General features: G+C 40.5%; 1 pseudogene; it reads right to left on the bottom strand.

Moving 5' to 3' along the window:
• The window catches only part of LOC127619454 (trafficking protein particle complex subunit 9-like), a 108,680-nt pseudogene that overhangs the window by 70,488 nt on the left and 21,331 nt on the right, over nucleotides 1-16,861 (bottom strand).

The raw sequence follows: 16,861 nt of genomic DNA, 5'->3' as shown, positions 1-16,861 counted from the left end.
CAAATGTACAAATGCATCCAAACCTGTATGGCTTTCTATCGTCCATGGAAACATCTCATTTGTGTGGTTTGGAACCACATGAGGGTGAGTAAATGATGACATATTTTCATTTTTGGGATGAACTATCCCTTTGTTGATGTACCAATCTTCTTGGAGTGCTCATCTCCTCTGCTGTGCATTGTGATTGGAGAGTAGATGAATGGACTGGCGGTGGACACCCCCGTCCCAGAAGTCCTTTAACCTTATGAGGACGCAGACTCACCGGCAGATTAAGCAGAGATACGGATCTAGAAAGATCAATGACAAAGGAAACGGAGAGTTAGCCCTAAGGCACAGCCACAGGGACTGGAGTTTGTCTATGATTGTGAGTGACAAGTTGTCACAGCAAACTGTAAATATAAAAAAAACGAAATCATCAAAAAGCCCTGCATTCTTGAAAGCCCAAACTTATGCAATAATCTCTGTGGAAGTTCCACAGAACCCAAACAGCCATCTTTTAAAATCCTATTATAAATCTTTATTATATATTTAGGTTGATTCGATAATACACGTGATTCACAAAACAAAAAAGTTTCCGGAAAGATACTAACATAAGTTTCTTAGAGTGTAGAACTATAATAGAATATATATATATATATATATACACAACAGTTTTTTCCGGTCCTCAAATCTGATTGGACGAGAGATGTTCCATGAGCACTGATGGTCTGATACCGTCAGCACTCCGACGCTTCACTGTGTGTGTGTGTGTGTGTGTGTGTGTGTGTGTGTGCGTGTGTATCACTCTGCTTGTGTTCATGCCATTCTAAACTAAAGTGTAAGAGCAGTGCAGATGTGTTAAGAGCTACTGATAGTCTTTTTTTTTAACATTACATATGTTGGTTGTAAAAGATAATTTTTGTATGTAATATGACCCAGTTAGAGGACGTGAAGTGAATCCACGTCAGCCATTTACATACAACAGCTCTTCTTGATCGCTCATATTACTACTACACTACTAAAGCTAGGAAATAGCTTTAAGTAAACAACTTCAGCATTACGGCTCATCACAGCTGAGAGACACAGCAGGCTGATTAATTACACAATGAGTGCTGTTTAAATTGGCGGAGGACATTGCGGTTTCTATAGTGATCAACTTGTTTGCACCGGCTACGGCGAAATAGGGAGAAATTCCCCTGGATGATATTTATCCACTGAGAAAGCTGATCTTCAGAAAGCTGACAGCATCTCTGCTTGGGTGTGGCAACAGGTGATCTCTCTCTCACTCTCACATGCACACATCCATCCTTGTTAATCCAATAGCTTCTTAGAAACAGCACAAGCCGTGATACTATTTCTGATATGCTTGGATGCATCATTTGGTTTGAACCAGCCATGCCAGATTCTGATCAGCTGCGTAAGAAAGTAGTTCCATGCACAAAAGCATTTTTATGACCGTACTCATTTTTCCTAATTTAAAAAAATGTACTTGTTCATTGAACTATTGTATATAAGGAATATCACACTCGCAATCGTGCTATATAGCCTTAAATCAGCACTGATTACCTACAGCTGAATCACAGCAGTGCTGATATAGGGCCATATCGCACTCTTGCTTATATATAATATAATATAATATAATATAATATAATAGCTATTGAGGTTGGCTAGGTTCCAAAAACAATGGTGTAAATGTAATTAAATATTTTCATGTAATTTTATGTCATTCATTCAAGTTTTTAAAGCCTAAAAGGAAATTATAAACCCCTATTTTATTATATGCTTCCCAGTTAAATCTGAATAAATGACTTGAGGTTAATGAAGCACTAATATACTTGAAGAAGTATGACAATTCATTGTAAAAGCCCTAAAACAGACAATAATTTAAAACAAATTATTAAATAATTTTACAAATATATATTATGATGTCTCAATACAACAATACTGTGCCTTCAGAAACACTGCAAAAAGCAAACCTTATTTTGTGTATTTCCTTTGTGTGTTAAAGTCAAAATATCTAAAGATCCTTAAAAAAAAATATATAATAATAAAATGTGGTTGGTTTATGCTTAAAATAAGTAAAAAAAAAGTTTTTCCTTCAAAATCAAGGGTTTTTTTTCTGACCACATTGTAAAATTGTTTGTTTTTATTATTATAAGCGAAGTAAACATACTAAACATTGTTAATTTCTCTGAAAACAAGACAAAATATCTTTTTTCAACGCATAAAACAAAGATGTCTCGAGACACTTTTAAAAGTTGACTTTTTTACCTGAAATTCTTTTCATCTTTGTACGGCATCCAAAAAACGTGGCACACCTGTGCGAGATGCTGAAAAAACAGCTGGATGCGGTAAAATGGTCAAAGAGGCCATCTAGCGTTTATGTCGAAAAATAATGGAAAAAGGACACAAAAATGGCTTCGTTGTGACCAGCCACTCCAGGCGATCGGGGAGTTACTTCCCTCCTCCCCTCGCGGACGGCGGTCTTCCCTCGACCCCTCCACGTTTCTGGGGGACGGCAGGGCACTCCTCCGCCCCTGGCATCGGCTCCATCGCTCCAGGCGGTCGGGGAATCCAGTTCCCACTCACCCCGCGGATGACGGCCATTCCCCACGTCCGGGTGGTCCACCTACTCCGTCACCCGGCAGATGGCAGCGGCGCTCCCTGGGTGGACGGCAGTGGCGAGGACTCTGCGACGGGCATCCCTCCTCCTTCCCAGGTTTTCGGCACCTATGTAATGGGGGTTAAGATGGGCAAGGAGGAGGCGAGAACCGGCTTGTCAATATAAATAACAATTTAATGAAAACTTAAACCAAAACACACAATCATAAACACACATGACGGACATGCCCGTAATTCTCTCTCTCTCTCTCGTCACCGGCCGCCTTTATCCCTTGCGCGCCCCATCAGGCCGATTGGGGACCGGGCGTGCGACATTCTACTATATATACTTTATCTTTAAGGCACCTTTTCAAAGCTCAAAGACCCTTTTTTAATCAAAAGTTAAAGCAGAAATGAAACATAAGGGTAAATAAACTCCAGCTAAACCAGAATGAGAGAACTCTCAGAACTGCATTTGGAAACAATTCAGCTTTAGAGCTTAAACTGTTGCCAAAGCAACAAAATCTCTGAACAAAAAAATGTAGGGGTTCAGCATTGACATTTAGTCTTTCTTATAAGACAACAATCTCTCTTGTGAGACAGTGTTATTATTTCTTCATGGAACTTAAAAAAAATGCCTAAATTACGCCTCTGTGTAAAAGCTGGCAGAAGACAGCGCGTGAGCGAGTGAGATATTGCATGTTAACGACATGCGGACAGGGAGATAGATGTCAGGAGAAACACAACTCGTCTAAACTTCTACAATTAAATATCCCTTTAAGAATAAATTAAGCAAAAGTTTCAAATTCTTACATACAGACCCTTCAGAGAAAAGCACTGGGAGAAAGAGAGACTTTAATCAAGTGAATATATGAAGCTTTCCTCAATGGTGGGATTATGAAATGTATCTGTTAAACATGTTTATAGGCCTTTCTGCTCAATGCACAATGAAGACCAGTAACTTCCATGGGGGAGATGAAAGGATAAAAGAAGAAGGTTTTCGGCTTCCCATTAAAATGCTTAAAATGGGAGGTATAAATGAAATAAAATCTAGTTATTTTTATTAGATTTTTTTACAGTTTTCTAACAGTTTATTGGCTAAAAAGCTTTAAAGAATGGTGGTAAAAACGATTTCGGATTGGTTTTGTCGCAATCATCCTTGCCATTACATTATAAGTGGACTTTTGTGGAAAAATAAAAGGCTACAGAAGGATAGGATTATGTTGCCTCATTTAAACAATGTGGGTCGTGAGATCTCTCACCTGACGATAGGCAGCTTGGTGAACGGAACAGGAGGAAGTGTGAGTCTGTCAGGAAGTTTAATCACCTCCATTACACCCGGACACATTGGCGTGTAGTTCTCTAAACTCAGGGTCACTTCTTTTTTCTCTGTGTGAAGAGGGAAAGGAGAAAATGGTAAATGGTAAATGATCTACACTTATATAGCACCTTTTTTTAACTTAGCTGTATACAAAGTGCTTTACACTGTGTCCCAATCACCCATTAACACACACTCACACACCAATGACGGCAGAGCTGCCATGCAAGGCGCTAGCCTGCCATTGGGAGCAACTTGGGGTTCAGTGCCTTGCCCAAGGACACTTCGGTATGTGGAGTCGTGTGGGCTGGGAATCGAACTGCCAACCCTACGATTGGTGGCCGACACACTCTACCACCTGAGCCACAGCCGCCCCGTGTGTATGTGTATTGGAGTGAGAGCAGAATCTTTAGGTCTTTAGGTTTGTTCACAAAAAAAAGTGAGGGTAAATGATAATGGAATTTTCATTTTTGGGAGAACTATCCCTTTAAACCTTCTGTTTTAGAGAAAATTCCAAACAACTTCCTTTTAATTGTAATCATGAACATTGCCAGAGGCTAATTTTTCACACTCAACACAAGCTTTTTAAAATAGCATTTCATCTGGAAAGAGCACCACCAATTTATTAATGGTGGAACGATTCTTTCTACAGAAGATACAGAGTAAACTCTTCATTTAGAGTAGTTAGTAAGAATACTTGCAAAGAAAATCCCATAGACATCATTGAAAAGGTGGATGGGGATGGACTCTTTTGACTTGGCCCAGTAGCCCAATTAGTATTGCCTTAGCAACCGCATAGCAACACCCTAGAAACACCATATTAATCACCCAAAACACCCTGACATTGCATAAATATAAACAAGTGTCGTAAAAATGTTTCCCCTTATTCGTTTATTTAATGTTGAGGAGAATCCTAATGCATTTGACCAAATTCAAGTTTAAGATTGGTTTTAACTGGTAAAAAAAAAATATGAACACAAGGGGAGGGGTAAATATGCAGTAGTCAAAAGAAACGTGTTACCAAGCATTTCTCCACCCTACACCCACACCCCCACCCAACAGCACATAAATCATTAGATCAATGTACCTAAATTGAGCCGAGAGCCCCTAGGGAGAAATTACCCACAATCCTCACTCACAGGCCTCTAGCCCACAGTGAGATATAAATTTAACAAGGCAAATAATGTCAGCATCAGTACATCATGAGGGGAGACGTGCATGGCTAACGATCGGGTCTATTTTAAGCTCGGTTTCCACAGGTGAGCATCGTACTGACTTACTGCGCTGTCTATAAAAAATTTTACGGCATCACTCGGCCATCAATTTACACCTCACAGCCTTTCCGATAAAACCAATGATCCTGATGCAGTTAGATTTGGATCCAAATGCTCGGAAAGGATCCGTAGCACACTATACATTAGAGACAAGATGAATACAGATGCACAATTTATCAATACTGGCCAAAATTGGGGGGCCTGGGCAGCTCAGAAAGTAGAGATGCTGACTACCACACCAGGAGTCGCGAGTTCAAATACAAAGCGTGCTGAGTGACTCCAGCCAGGCTTCTTAAGCAACCAATTGGCCCGGTTGCTAGGGTGGGTAGAGTCACATTGGGTTAACCTCCTCGTGGTCACTATAATGTGGTTCTCGCTCTCGGTGGGGTGCGTGGCGAGTTGTGCGTGGATGTCGCAGAGAATAGCGTGAAGCCTCCACACATGCTAGGTCTCCGCGGTAACGCGCTCAACAAGCCACGTGATAAGATGCCCAGATTGACTGTCTCAGATGTTTAGGAAAATTAGATTTGTCCTCCGCCATACAGATTAAGTTGAGTCACTACGCCACCACGAGGACTTAGAGTGCATTAGGAATTGGGCATTCCAAATTGGGGAGAAAAGGGTAGGCCATAATTTCAAGTTCACACATAAACTACCTTATTCAATGTAGAAAGCACTTCATGGAGTGGTGGTGGCATAGTGGCTAAAGCACAGGGCTGTTAATCAGAAGGTCGATGAAGGTCGCTGGTTCGAACCCCATGGCCACCACCATTATGCCCTTGAGCAAGGCACTTAACTCCAGGTTGCTCCGGGGGGATTGTCCCTGTAATAATTGCACTGTAAGTCGCTTTGGATAAAAGTGCCTGCCAAATGCATAAATGAAATATTATATTTTCTGTGCTATTTAACCAAAACATAATTTCTTTCAGTGTAGACAACTTTTTGTCATGTGTCAAAATTACTCAACGGTCATCCAAGTTCAATATTTTCTGCCTTTGAAATAACAATGTAACTAAGGCCATGCAGGCGGGAAAAATTATATTAATCACCGACATCATTCCTCAACATTGACAAAACTGAAATGGACCACTTTTCACAATCATATCAAATCAGAATGGATATATATATATTATATATATTATATATATATATATATATATATATATATATATGTGTGGCAGAGGCTGAGGGCGGGGCGGTCGTGATCCTACACACCGGTCCCGTATTAGGCTAATTATGCCTCCGTGAGGGATAAAGGCTGACTGCAGAGGATCGTGCGGGAGAGAGAGATCGTTTACGGACATGTCCGTCATGTGTGTGTTTGTGCCTTCTTTATCATTAAACTATTATTTATATTCAAAAGCAGGTTCTCGCCTCCTCCTTGCCCATCCTTTAACTGCATTACACTGGTGCCGAAGCCCGGGAAGGAGGAGGGATACGCCGTAGTAGAGTTCTCGCCACTACCGTCCACCCCAACGGAGCAGCCGTGGCCATCTGCCGGGGGACGAGGAGCCCAGCCGCCTGAAAGAGGACGATGGCCGCCGACCGCGAGGGGAGAAGGGGCTCCTAACCGACCGCCTGGAACGGTCAGGGCCGCTGCCAGGGGCGCAGGAGTCGCCTACCGGCCGCTGAAACGCAACATGGTTTAAGACCGCCGACTGCGAGTAGGGAGGGGCTCACTGGCGACCACCTGGAGCTGGAGAACCGCTGCCAGGGGCGAAGGAGAGCCCTTCTGTTCCCCGAGAACGCGGCGGGGCATTCCGTCCGCCAGGGGCTGGAGGACTGCCTCTGATCTGCCCGGAGAGGCGCGGCTGTCGTCCGATAGAGGGTGGAGGAGTGGCCGAGGAACAAGCTGCGGCATATCGGAGTACCGGCTTGACAATATAAATAATGGTTTAATGACAAACTTAAAAGAAGACACAAACACACACATGACGGACATGTCCGTAAACAATCTCTCTCTCCCGCACGATCCTCTGCAGTCGACCTTTAACCCTCACGGAGGCATAATTAGCCTAATACGGGACCGGGTGTGTAGGATCACGACCCCGCCCCGCCCCGCCCTCCGCCCTGCCACAATATATATATATAAATCCCTCCCTATTTTATTTCCCACCGAAAAATCTCCTTCTTAATATTTCACATTTATGAGTTAAATGCACTGCAAACGGCTGTTTAAGCAAGTCTAGACACCATGTTACTAAGTGTTTCTTTATTTTTTACTCTTTTTTGCTTTATCAAAACACCACAACAAAGATTTATTTCGGGCTTTCTCTCGTTTGAAGAGATGATATTGAAAAGAGGAATGAAAACATGAAAGCCCATTAGATTAGAAACAGCAGGCCAGTCACCGTCGTAGCCATTCATATTCTTACTAATGGACTCTATAGTGTCAACATGATTGAGAGAAAGTCTCTGTGTGAATATATCACTTTATAAATGATGCTCATGAGGGGTGATCTGTCTACAGATAATCTCAAACCACAGGACTTGATGTGTTGGATAGCTCAATCAAATGACATTTCTGTCGTCATTTATTCACCCTCATGTTGTTCCAAACCTGTACGATTTCCTTAATTCCTAACACAAATGGAGATGTTATGCGGAATGTTAGCCTCAGTCACCATTCACTTACATAGCATCGTTTTACCATACATTGAAAGCAAATTGTGACGGAGTCCAACTTTCTGCCTAAATCTTCCTATTATGTTTCCACAAAAGAAAGTAAGTCATATGGGTTTGAGACGACATGAATTGTCATTTTAGGGTGAACTAATGCTGTTGCATTAACGTGTCTCTTCATCTTGCAACTAGTCAACAGGAGAGATATATATTTGTTAATGGACTGTTTGGCTCAGGCTTTATTTTGCCTCATCATCTGTGAAATGAAAAATCAAATGATACAGCGGAGCACACATTAATCATGTCTATAAAACTATTGCAGAGTTGAGCAGAGTTTTTAAAATGGTATTAAAATGTGCTCTCCTCCAACGTTTTCATAATACTTCATTTCTCAGTTCTTTGCATAAATCAAAAACGTTTTCCGACAGAAAGGAACTGACATGTAATTTATTCAAGGTTTTTGATTTGGCATTTGTATTTGAAATAAATTAATTGGGTGAAAGAACAGTTTATTGTTTACCAAGTCTTCCTTGCATGCCAAATACATCATTTCTTATCACTGCTATGTGAAGGCCTGTTCAATGCACTTAGTAGAAGTAACCTTTAAAAGTGCACTCAGTAGCATTTTTGCTAATTGCTAAACGTTTAAACAGAAACTAAAAAGTATTAGTAGAATAGTATCTTTGGAAAGTGTTTAAAATGATGTACACTTACATGAGATGAAGACTCATAACTGAACACATTCACTTGCGCATTTAACTATCCATGGCTAACAGTGACTAGCTATTTTTTTTACAATGGCACCATTAACTGAAAACTTTGGTTTTTAAGTCTGCAAAGCTGCTTTGAAACGACGTGTGTTGTTAAAGGAGCTATACATATAAGAATGACTTGACTTGCATCTATGCCAATAGGTGTTTGCGCAACATAAACACATTTGTCTGAGTGCACCTTTAAGACTTTTTCATGAAACAGCATTCACAACCCTTTTCACTTCAATAATGTGACCATTTCAAAATGAAAGTTTTATTGTAATCTTAAAAAAACACTAATGGAGTGGTGGTGGTGGTGTAGTGGGCTAAAGCACATAACTGGTAATCAGAAGGTTGCTGGTTCGATCCCCACAGCCACCACCAATGTGTCCTTGAGCAAGACACTTAACTCCAGGTTGCTCCAGGGGGGATTGTCCCTGTAATAAGTGCACTGTAAGTCACATTGGATAAAAGTATCTGCCAAATGCATAAATGTAAATGTACCAAATCTGTGCTGGACACAATTTTCACAGCGCAATTTCCGATCTTCCGCTCTGAACCTGATATATTCCAGGTTATGACACTCTTCTCCATCATTTGATGATGATGATGATTTGATTAACCCTCCTATGGTATTCGGTCATTTTTTATCTAAATACATTTTCCTAATTTAATAAAAATGGTTTCCATTATCTGAGCAGCACACGACTTTGTGACTTTTCATCCAATAGCCATCTGAACATACAAAAAAATTGGGCTTGATTCGATAAATCTAAGTGGGCGTAAACTAATAAAAAACGTTGGTATTCACGGTCAAAATTGACTGACCGTTGAAAATAAATGGGAAAGAGCAAAAAACAGAGCTTTTTATTTTTTTTTTACCTGTAAATACAATAAAAAAAATCAGCCACAATGCAGAAAAAAAAGAGACAGAAATTACAGGGTGAGACTCTAAAATGTTCTCAGTGAGACACATACACACCCAGACACATACACACTTACACACACACAAAAATGAACTGGTGAGACTATAACACAGAGCGTTTTTTTTTTTACATTTGTCAAATAAAAAAACATAAATCATTCATAATGGAGAACACATACACAGGGCATTAATAAGTGAAGCTCTACAGCCATCGTTTGGTCATTGTTGTTAATCAGCTGATGACAGAACTCACACACACACACACACACACACACACACACACACACACTAATACATTTTTACTATAAAGTTTAAAATTGCTAAATGTTTACTCTGATTCTTGTTTAATACTCTAATTGAATTTTCAGAATTGTGCAGTTCATTTGTTTCTTGATGTTCATTGTCTTGACATTGTTATGCATTATTACATTTTTATGTTTAAAATATTAGTAGAAAAATGCTTCTTTTGTGTCTTTTTGTAACACCATGGTCATGTTTGATGACAAGCATAATGACAAAAACTGCAAAAACTTACATTTGAAAACCATTTTAAATGCTAAACTTTGACAAATTATAGTTTGATAATGTCTAATTATACAGGACTGTGCAAACATTTTAGGCACTTGTGAAAAATGTTGCATAGGGAGGATGTCTTCAAAAATAATGACAAATAGTTTTCATTTATCAATTAATGTTATGCAAAGTCCAGTAAACATATTAAAAAGCTAAATAAATATTCAGTGTAACAATCTTTGCCTTTAAAACAGCACCAATTCTCCTAGATACACCTGGACACAGTTATTCTTGGTTGTTGGTAGATAGGATGTTCCAAAGTTCTTGGAGAATTCACCACAGTTCTTCTGTCTATTTCGGCGGTCTCAATTGCTTCTGTCTCTTTATGTAATATCAGACTGACACGATGTTCAGTGGGGGGCTCTGTGGGGGCCATGACATCTGATGCAGGGCTCCCTGTTCTTCTATTCTATTTGCAAATGTAATGTTTAGGAGTCTAACATTTATATTTCCTATTGACACACTAAAACTGAAGATATAAATAACCATCTTAAGACAAATGCTTTTGTGAAACATCTTATGTGCCTAAGACTTTAGCGCAGTACTGTATATCCAAATGCATATCTTGTGAGAAAATATTAAATTAGGTTACAACAAGCCGTCAGACTACACAGTATGTGGCTACAGCTATCTACTGGCTGTTACTGGCATGACATGGTTTTCAAATCATGTAATTGATATTTGTTCATCAGCTGGCAGCAATCTGCCTCATGTTTCATCTTAAAATGTAGGTTTAATGGTAAAACTTAGAAATGTACATGGAAATAAAATCATACAGCATAACATCCCAAAAGAAATGCATAATTATATTGTCCTTGAGTGATGAAGAAATTATATCATGATCATCATTAAAAAAAAAAGCGTTAGACGTCTAATTGTATATGACAGATAAATACAAAAAAAAACTAAATCAGCCACAATGCAACAAAAAAAAAAAGAGACAGAAATTACAGGGTGAGACTCTAAAACATCCTCAGTGCAAAACATACACACCCACACACATACACATACACACACACATACACAAAAATGAACTGGTGAGACTGTAACGCAGAGCTTTTTTTTTTATACATTTGTCAAAATACAAATCAGTCACAATGGAGAACACTTACACAGGGCATTAATAAGTGAAGCTCTACAGCCATCTTTTGGTCATTGTTGGCATCTGACCCTTCTGGTCAAAAATGACTGAATACCAAAGGGAGGTGTCATTTTTCAATACCACAGGAGGGGTAATTACAGCTGCCATGATCATTCAAGAAAATGTATTTTGAAAAAATACAAATGTATTTTACCACCTGCTTTCCTCTGACTATAATAGGGTGATGTTTATTGCACAGAGGAAAAAGCACAGAGTTTAGTGAATAAATCACAATCTATAATGAGCCTAATTTACGTAGAAAGGAGACATGTTGAATGGAAAGATGCGACTTAATTTAAATACACAAGACAAGATTATAATTCGGTGATAACTGAGCTGGCATAAACAACATTGCAGTTGGTTATTAAATAAGACGCAGGTTTTTGCGTGCATAAAAGTGCCGCAGCCGTTAAGTGAATTCACCCCTGACTGTTACTGACTAAACAACACACAACACTACATCACAGTGATCAAAGCAAACCGTAGAAAATATATCTTCTGACTGAAGTTCTCTGATTTCACTTTCAAAAGAATCACCAATTTTCTTCCACCCAAAACATTTAGCTACAGGTATTTTTGATGGGACACGATAGAGAGAGAAAGACTATTGTGAGTAAAGAGAGCGAGTGAATGTGTTGCATAATGCGAAAATGTCATCGACTCGACAAAAAAAAAAATCCCAAAACATGACTGAGCGAGGAAAATGCCTGGAGCTGTCAGAAGAGATTAACTTCTCCGTTCGGGTTGATGCGAGGGCTGCTGACGGCATAAAAGCACAGATGACTGTCATATAAATGATGAATAATTTATCAGCGAGGCAGGGAGGGGCACTGAAGTCAACTGCAATGAAATTACCGATTAACTAAAATGGCAAAAACTTCTGCACAGTGCTTAACCGGAGAGGTAGAATGTGAGGATAGTAAAAAAAGTGCCCCCTAAATTGAGAGCCACCAGAGCTGGAGAGATGCAGTAAACTGACAAGTGACTCAGAAAATTGATGTTTTCTGCAGTGCAATGATGAAGAATAGATTGGGCGTTACTACGGTCCATCACTAAGGTCCACATAATGCCATCCACCTTTTTTGGATGCGGTAGGGAGGGGTTGTTTCTATGGAAAATCTCAACATGTTGGGATGCATAGGAAAAAGCCAGTGAAGGAAAAATGTTCAAAATGACAGCTCAACGTAATTGCACGCCTCCTGATCAAGGTATAATTACCGACTTTGCACAGATTTGCACTCTTAAAAGCAAAGACATGAGGGTACATAACATAAGTTTTTGACCCTCGAAGGAAAGATTTTAGAAGAAAATTAAGAATATATGAAGGAAAAAAACTGTAATTAGTATAAAAATGGGAGGTTATTTTGACCAAATAAAAGCTCCCAAATTAACAATGTAAAACAACATTTGGAAGGTTGCAAGAGTGTTATTATGTGGTTCCTAGGGTGGTTGCAAGGTCGCTTCTCTGTGATTTCTCGGGTGTTCTGGGTGGTTGCAAGGGCGTTGCCTAAAGCCTGGTTTATAATTTGGAAGAAGCCGAACTTTCTTCTCTTGGGCGAACAAATGCACCCTTGGCGAACGAAGCTGGCGTTTATACTTAAGGCTATTTTATACTTACTTGGCGAACAGGCTTCGCTTGGTATGCCTACAAATGCTGACGAAGTGCAGTGACCTTTTAGTTCGGCCAAAGAGTTCGTGTGGTGAGATTTCTCCTGTTCGCGTACACCTTGACCCAAGAGAACTCGGCTGGTCGAAGAGCGTTGATGATTGGGTAAAACCATTTGTGGCAGGGCGGAGGGCGGGGCCAGGTCGTGATCCTACGCACCCGGTCCCGTATTAGGCTAATCAAGCCTCTGAGGTTTAAGGGCCGACTGCAGAGTATCGTGTGGGAGAGAGAGAGAGAAGATACTGCCTCGCCGCCTCCTGGGAACGCCGCCATGTAGTCCTCTGCCAGCTAGACGGTGCCATCCAACGACGCCGGGCGGTGGCACTGGACCCACTCCGACATGCCTCGGGGAAGTTGAGAGATGAACTGCTCCAGTACCACCATGTCGACCACTTCCACGACATGGCGGGATCCCCCCACCAACAGCCACTTCCGGCAGGCATCACGGAGCTGCTGCGCAAACGCAAACGGGCGGCCGTCCTTCCCGAAGCTCAATGAGCAGAATAGCTGCCGACTCTGCTCCGGGGTCCAACCGACCCGTTGCTGAATGGCCTTCTTCAGGTGATTATAGTCCAGGAGGCTGGCGGCGGGAAGTTGTTGTGCCGCCAGCTGCGCCTCCCCGGAAAGCAGGGGCAATAGGCGCGCCCCTCTGCAGTCGGCCCTTAAACCTCAGAGGCTTGATTAGCCTAATACGGGACCGGGTGCGTAGGATCACGACCCGGTCCCGCCCTCTGCCCTGCCACACCATTCATGGATGTGGTTAAAATGGATAACTTTGAAGCCCATCTCTTGAGACGGCTTACCTGATGTGTAAGTATAGACGGCAGCTTCGTTCACCGAGGGTGCGTTTGTTCGCCCAAGAGAAAAATGTTTGGCTTCTTCCAAAGTATAAATCAGGCTTTAAGCGAGGCGTCATTTGAAAATCAGTTCGTTGAGGGTGACGTATCTGGCGGATAACACATCAGGTAAGCTGCCTTGAGAGATGGGCTTCAAAGTTATCCAGTTTAATGGGGGGCTGACTTAAGTTTGAGAACCCCTGCTCTATTGTGTTCTGAGAAGTTGCAAAGGTATTGCTTCAAAATTCAATATGAAGGGTTAAGGATGTGAACAATAGCAATGAGCAATCGTAATAGTCATGCTTGCTAAAAAATTCTGAATATTTTAACCAGGTACATCATGCCTGAAAACCGTTTAAAAAGACCTGTCCCTGTTTTTGTCACAAAGTTCTCTCTCTCTCTCTATCTATCTTTCTCTCTGTCCTTCTTCCAAGAGCTGCTCTTAATATTTCAGGAACAAGAGTGCTTTTAGCTAGAGTTTAAAATCAAGAGAGAGGTTGTTTAGAGAGGTGCATGTGTGAGTGCGTTCATATTTTTGCCATGAGAGTGTTTTGGAGAGTGTGTTGCGCGCGTGCATGTGTGTGTGTGTGTGTGTGTGTGTGTTAGCAGTGCTGTAAAGGTTGAGAAAGTGTTTATTTAAAGCTGTATAAGAGTGAAATAAGCACAGTGCCACAGAGACCAACCGGGCTAAGTGTTTTATTCAATACATAGATGGGACTACACTCTAATCCTTTCACACAAACAAACATTTTCTTAGACTGTATCTGAGAGAATATCGGTGAATCTCACAAAACCTGTCAAGAACATGTCCAGGTCATTTTTCACCACAACATCAAAAGAAATAAATAAGAAATGATGTTTTGTTAAAAAAGGAACGTGGTACCTTCAGGCATTTGGAAATTTCTCCCAAGGATGAACCAGACTTATGGAGGTCCACAATTGTTTTCTGAGGTCTTGGCTGATTTATTTAGATTCTCCCATGATGTCAAGAGGCACCGAGTTTGAAGATAGGCCTTAAAATACATCCACAGGTACACCTCCAATTCAGTACACATCCTATCAGAAGCTAATTGTCTAAAGGCTTGACATAATCTTCTGTCATTTTCCAAGCTGCTTAAAGGCACAGTTAACTTGGTGTATGTGAACTTCTGACCCACTGGTATTGTGATAGAGTCGATTAAAAGTGAAACAAAAGTGAAACAATCGGTCTGTAAACAACTATTGGAAAAAATCCTTGTGTCATACACAAAGTAGATGTCCTAAACAACTTGCCAAAACTATAGTTTGCTATATAGTTTGAGTTTTAATGACTTCAGCCAAAGTGTATAAAAACTTCTGACTTCAACTGTAAATTCCCCTTCCTGCCCAGTAGGTGGCAATATGCACAAAGAATGCGCATCGCCAAAAACAAAAGAAAAATGTAAAAGTGAAAGTGGAGATTTACAGTAAAAAAGGACATACATTTTTATGTTTCTCGCCTACACTAATCATATCGCTTCTGAAGACATTGATTTAACCACTGGAGTATTATGGATTACTTTTATGCTACCTTTATGTGCTTTTTGGAACTTCAAAGTTCTGGCCAACATTCACTTGCATTGTATGGACCTACTTTGCTTGTGTTCAGCAGAAGAAATGCATACACATCTGGGATGGTATGAGGGTGTAATACCATTACCGGAGTAAGTGATGACAGAATTTTCACTTTTGGGTGAACTGTCCCTTTAAGAGTGAGTGTCTCTATAGAATCCAAACCCACAGTTTCCCGCAGGTAAAGTCTCGTCAGGTGGTTTGGACATATCCGTTCACAAAATGTGTTACTAACTCCTAAATAAAACTACATTAACACCACCGACATCAGAGCTGTGCCGAAAATGAATCTCTGTGTTGCAATTTACACCTATTATTTGGTGATAATTTCACAAGAATGTTCCTCCGTTCCGTGGCAGCTCTCTAAATGAAGCTCTTTATTTGGCACTCTTGATTCGTCTTCCTGAATCTCTTCAAAAATAGCAGTTGAACACATACCTTAAATAGCTTCTTTCACACTGCTCCAAGCAGACAGCTCCTGCTGACATGCTAGTTTTGGCAAAGAAAACTTGATAAAACGCTAATTAGCTGAAAACTTTGCTTTTTACATTTTACAGATTTTAACATGCGTACTGTGTCATTAATGTGTCTTATGAGAGTAAAGTTTCAACAAAGCCCTGCCTTAAATAATAATCTCGTTCTTGCCTTTTCTTCTAATGTCACTCTGTCAGGTCTGTTAAAGGCGTCGTCTCACACAATCCCTATAAAAACTCATAAAAGCATTTATTTTTCCGCTGTTATCCCCACTAGAGCTCAAGATTGACTTTAAACGCTGATCAATGTCAAGTAGATGTTTTTAAATCAGTCAGCACAAGTGTCTTTGTTCTGAGGGCGTTTCTAACAACCCCTGCAAACAGGTAATCATTGGTCATTATATAGCAGCGTATAACGGGATGGATTCAGATGTGACTGTACTGTCTGTTCTCTCTGTGCACAGAGAGTGAATTGCAGTGTTGACATGAATTGAATCAACAGGAAGCTGACTGAAACAAAGCATAACTGTCGCTAATGATCCCTTTACCTCTCAAATGCATGGCTATTTAAATTCAGGTAGGCTGAGCAGAGCTCTTCAATCAAAGATCGATAAGTTGAACAGTGGGTAACTGACTGTAATGTGAATGAACAGAAAGGGGCTTCTCTGTAAGGCTTTTGATTGGCCGGCCCACACAGTGAGACTCATTCACTAATAACGGTGTACAAGTTTTCTTATTTAGAGGGAGACTCAACATTAGAACAAGGGTCAAAAAATGTTTGGTACGCACACACCTGTTGTGAAGCCAACAGAACTTTTGTGAACCTTTTCATCGCATTTAAAGGGACAGTTCACCTAAAAATGTTACATAGCAAAGTTATGTTTTCGTTTGCTCACCCTCATGTCGTTACAAACTAGCATGACTTTCTTATGTGGATCACAAAAATATATGTTAACTCGATTACTCAAGATCTCAATATGCAGTAGAACATTTTTTATTTGTCTTGTTTACATTTTGAATTTACATTTACATTTATGCATTTGGCAGATGCTTTTATCCAAAGCGACTTACAGTGCACTTATTACAGGGACAATCCCCCCCGGAGCAACCT

The sequence above is a fragment of the Xyrauchen texanus genome, chromosome 26 (genome assembly GCF_025860055.1).
Source record: "Xyrauchen texanus isolate HMW12.3.18 chromosome 26, RBS_HiC_50CHRs, whole genome shotgun sequence".
Taxonomy (NCBI): Eukaryota; Metazoa; Chordata; class Actinopteri; order Cypriniformes; family Catostomidae; genus Xyrauchen; species Xyrauchen texanus.
The sequence above is the reverse complement of the archived record's forward strand: the minus strand, read 5'-3'. Positions and strand labels throughout refer to the sequence as shown.